Source organism: Triticum urartu, chromosome 7A, assembly GCF_056163025.1.
Source record: "Triticum urartu cultivar PI428250 chromosome 7A, HENAU_Tu73, whole genome shotgun sequence".
NCBI lineage: Eukaryota > Viridiplantae > Streptophyta > Magnoliopsida > Poales > Poaceae > Triticum > Triticum urartu.
In genome coordinates this window covers 408,587,794-408,592,785 of record NC_141879.1, presented here as the reverse complement: position 1 = coordinate 408,592,785, position 4,992 = coordinate 408,587,794, and the positions used below count along the sequence as shown (strand labels likewise).

The window sequence follows — 4,992 nt, the reverse complement described above, 5'->3', positions numbered from 1 at the left end:
AGGGCCACTGATGAAAATACTAGCCTCCTATACTAAGCATTAGGATTGCAGGTAAAGGTAACAACAGTAGTAGCAAGGACAGGCTATGCATCAATATAGGATTAACGAGAAGCAGTAACATGCTACACTACTCTAATGCAAGCAGTATAGAGAAGAGTAGGCGATATCTGGTGATCAAAGGGGGGGGGCTTGCCTGGTTGCTCTGGCAAGAGAGAGGGGTCGTCAACTCCGTAGTCGTACGGGGTAGCAGCGGCGTCGGTCTCGGTGTCTAGAGAGAGAAGAGGGGGAAGAAACAATAAATATAATGCAAGCATATGCATAGTGATGCATGACAAGACAAGTTACGGCGTTAGAGGTGCCCTAACGCGGTAGTAGGTGATACCGGTGAAGGGGGATAACATCCGGGAAAGTATCCCCGGTGTTTCGCGTTTTCGGACAGAGGAGCCGGAGGGGGAAAGTTGCGAGTTCGATAGGTTAGAGGGGTGTGGCGGACGAACGGGTTGCGTATCCGGATTCGTCTCGTCGTTCTGAGCAACTTTCATGTTAAAAATATTTTAATTCGAGTTACGGATTAAAAGATATGATTTTCTAAAGATTTTATTAATTTCTGGAATTTAATTAATTAATTATTTAATTCAAAAAAAAAGAATTTATGACATCAGCATGATGTCATGCTGACGTCAGCAGTCAACAGAGTTGACTGGGTCAAACTGACATGTGGGTCCAGTGGGACCCACCTGTCATACACTGTTTAGGTTAATTAGGTTAATTAGTGATTAGGTTAATCTAATTATAATTAATTAACTTAATTAATTCCTTAATTAATTAATTATTTATTTATTTTTATTATTATCATATATTTTTATTTTTATTTTTAATTCTTTTCCTTTTTTTATTAAAACGTTCTATGGGGTGGGCCCCCTTTGTCATAGGCCCCTGGGGGGCCGTAACAGGCGTGGTTAGCAGGCGCCCGTGCACCCGAAAGGGGCAAGTGGGGGCGCCGGCGGAGGCCGTAGCCCAGTGCGGCGGGGTGAGGCCGTGGCCTCGGCGAGGCTCGCCGGCCAGCCGCGGCAGGCGGAGGCGTGCGCAGGGAGCGGTGGCGCTGCGGGCCGTCGCGGGGCCGCGCGGTTGGAGCGGCAAGGCGAGGAGCGGCGCAGGAGGGAGCGGAGCAGGGCAGGGCGGCTGGGACACCGGAGCGCTCCGTGAGCGGGCGCGGCCAGCCGGCGGGCAAGGGCGCGGGCGAGGCCACGCACGAGCGGGCGAGCGCGGGGCTGCAGCGGGGTTGTGCCGGGGCGCACGGCTTCCGCAGCGGAGAAGCAGCAGCCGGGCTGCACGGCGGAGGGAGAGCGGCGGCAGGGGGCGGCCAAGGCGAATCCGGCGGAGCACGCGTGTACGAGGACAGGGGGAGAGGAGGCCGGGGGCCTCACCGCGGATCCGTAGGGACTGGGGCAGCGGGGGTCGAGGTGGTGGCCGGGGACGACGTCGATGGGGAGGAGACGAGGCCGAGGCGGCGGCGTGCGTCGACGGCGTTGGCGACGAGGAGACGAGGACGACGGGGCGGCACCGTGGCGCTGGGGAGGCGGTTAGGCGACGGAGATCCGGGGCGGTGGCGATGGTGAACGGCGGCGGGGCGACAGGGATCGTCGGCGGCGTCGGGCCGATGGGATCGGGGGGGGGGGGGGGTTCGCCCCGATCCAGATCGGGGAAGGGAGCGAGGGGGGCGAGTGGGGGAGAGTGGGGATCGGGTGAGGGTTAGGGTTCGGGGGGGTGGACCGGGGTTAAGTGGTGGGGGGTGTGGGCCGGCCTGGTGGGGGGGCCGGTTGGGCCGGTTGGGTTGGCCCAGTTGGGCCACGGCCCAGGGAGAGGGGGGGGCTTTCTCTCTCTCTTTTTTTTGTATTGTTTTCTGTTTTCTTTTTATTTATTTTCTTTTCTGTTTTTATTCATTTATAAACACTTAGGCATTTTATAAAATGGTGAACCTTACACCATAATTATCTTTGTAATATTTGGCAACCACCGAACATTTTTGTTTTAATTTTTGAAAACTTTTATTGTTTTCTTTTATTTGAATTTTGAACTTGTTTCGGTTCTGAACTATCGAGAGTTTACCACAGTAACCGTGGTGACGTGGCATCATTAGCGGGGAATCACTGTAGCTTAATTATCCGGGCGTTACACATCATTGATCTTGCTATTGGCGGTATGTGCTGGCTGTTTATGCTGCTGGCTCTTGAGCCTGATAGACAGTTGTAGCCCCTAGGCCGATCTCTATTGAAAGTGTCAACGGTAGGAATGATATGGCTGGAAATTTATACTACTAAAATTTTATTTCTCACTGACAGGTGTGTCTTTCTCCAGCTATTTCATAGGGGCTAGGTAAAGGCGCACATGCTTCAAGTTCTGGAATTTGACACACATGATGGAGATTTAATGGATAAAGTCCATGCCTAATTATCTACTTTAGGAAAACCACAAAATAGTGGGCTAAATATAGGCCCATTGGGAAGATGAAACATCTACACATATTTCATGGTCCGCCTCCTAGCTGCAGCCGGTGTGCTCGACAGTGCAGTGCTTGCATTTGAGGCTCGTTGACATCTCGCAAGTATGGTAAATGTAGGTAGTTTGTTATTGATCTTATACAAGCACAAAATAAAGTTACCCTGACATACTCTGCTCACCACCTTGCTTGGGTCACCATATAGACATGAGTACTTAATAGTTTAATTTTATCTAATTTGTTCTGACAATTTTTCCATTACAATTTGAATGAGGACCTGAGACATAATTGATGTTTGACAACAGAATTTAAGTGATCTCCTATGTGTAATTTGATGTCTTAATTTCTTAAACAGGACATTGGAGATCGACAAAAGCTTTAGTGGATATGCGTTAAGGTGATAATCTGGTGAATGGCTTTACCATTGTATGCTTCTCAATGTCAGACACTCAGACCACAAGAAGTTCATTGATAGGCATTCCCTAATATTATGAATTATACATTCTGAAAAAGGTTTCAACTCGAGGGTCTGAAATTAGGTAACACTTGCATATCTTCTACTAAGCTTTGTTGATTTTTCAGTTCTTACTCCTATTTCTCAGCATCTCAATTTTGGATAAATAGAATGGTGCTACAAAACATAGCAAGCCATCTGGCATCCGTGTCTCATAGCTTATTTTCATATTTATATTCATCATACTATTATGAATTCTTTATCTCTTTTAAATTAGAAAGGGATACCTTATTCTTACATTTGATATGGGTGCCACTTCATATGTTTTTAGCATTGTGTCACGTCCTGATTTCTAGGATGTTTAGTTTTTTTTGTTTAAAGCCTTTAAATAAAAAAGATTGAACCCCGCAAAATATGGATGTTGCACACAGCAAAGCTTTATTTCTTAAAATTTCTCCCCTCGCTCCTCCCTTTCGCTTCCCTCCTACATAGGCGGCCGACTTGAAAGAAAATAGTGAAGCACTGAGTTGATACGTTTGCTAGTGTGGCATTCTTTAGTTCGAGGAGCTTCATGCAGGTATCGCTCCAAAATCAGCTGGAATCCACCATGTTTTCCTGTCTCTCTGACTAACTTGTGAGTTGACTTGGTCAAAAAGAAGACCCTGGGGGCGTAGAACCTCTGAGTTTTTTACAAGAAGCACTTTTGATGGTTCAGAATTGAGTTTTACAACAACTACATGTACTCTACTAAGAGTTTTAACCCATCCCATCGGTGAATAATTCCCTTTCAATCCGACTGATTATTGTGTTCCTAACATACAAAGCTAGCTAACTAGCACAAGCAGCTTGATTGATTGTACATACAAAGCTAGCTAGCTACTACAAGCAACTTGATTGATTGTTCACAGGATGGTTGTGTACTACTACTCCCTTAGATGGATCACCGGCCACTTATTGAATATAGTACCATTAGATGGTTCACCGTCTGCACATGCATGGAATATCTCGTGCTGCCATTACTACGAGTCGGTGACCACCAATGAACCAAACTACCAAAGGAAGGAAGAAGCAAGATATGTTCGATTACAATGTAATTTTGTGTGGTTCAAATATGTTTTCATGCATATATTTCTTTCACTTTAAATTTTGCCCCCCCCCCTCCTTGATTGTTTGTCACGCTCCGCTACTGCTTGCAGGGCAACGAGTACGTGGTACTACCTGACAACGAGGACGAGGAGGTGGGCGAGCAAAGGACACCGAGGTGGACCCCGAGTCCGGTCACTGAGATTTGTGTTTAGTAACATGGATGCTATATTTTGGTTGATGGTGCCTATGTTTCTTTGATGTTTCTGGCCCATCCCGCGAGGAACAATACTACTACCATTTGACAGATTATTACTATGTGAATTGCTACACACTATCACTTCCACTTCTCTTTGTATGTTTTTCCAATACAATTTAACTTTTTATCCTAACTACTATTCTACTAGTCATCAACCCGTGCATCTGCACGGCTAGTATTTTTCAAACACCATGTATGTAAATATAAATGTTGGTGCGAATTAGAAATGTTGGATAATAACATGAATAAGTTGTTATGAATTAATCGGCTTTCAAGCTCTTGTCCGTACCAAAGCAAATCTTAAAGAATTTCTTTTTGTGATTAATGTGCCTGAATGTTTATAGTACTTTTTATCCCTAATACATGTATGTATATCACATAAATAATCCTTGATTTAGATGAGATCGTTTTGGTGTATGACATACAGATTGTTTTGTTACTGTAGAAATTTGTGAGTATTAAAAGATATTATGTGGGTGCACAATAATAATAATCAACACCGAGTTGATTTAGCATCTCGACCAAACTTGCTGGAAACAACTATCTTTTTCTTACAAACATATGACACCACTACCTTGCACCTAGCGATATCAGATGCAGCTAAGGTCCGACAGGCTAGAGGAGTAGCTCGGCGAGCCGCTCCATCCAATGTTATTTATGTTTGCCATGCAAGACACACTCATCCACATCTGATCT

General features: G+C 45.7%; 1 long non-coding RNA gene across 2 annotated transcripts; it reads left to right on the top strand.

Moving 5' to 3' along the window:
• The first annotated feature begins 2,183 nt into the window (after positions 1-2,183).
• LOC125525810 (uncharacterized) lies at positions 2,184-4,425 on the top strand. 2 transcript variants are annotated; one of them, XR_007291426.2, is made up of 2 exons: positions 2,184-3,039; positions 4,151-4,425. It is a non-coding gene; the product is annotated as an uncharacterized LOC125525810 (long non-coding RNA). The 2 variants fall into 2 exon arrangements; XR_007291427.2 differs by having other exon boundaries at positions 2,184-4,044.
• The last annotated feature ends 567 nt before the right edge of the window (positions 4,426-4,992 follow it).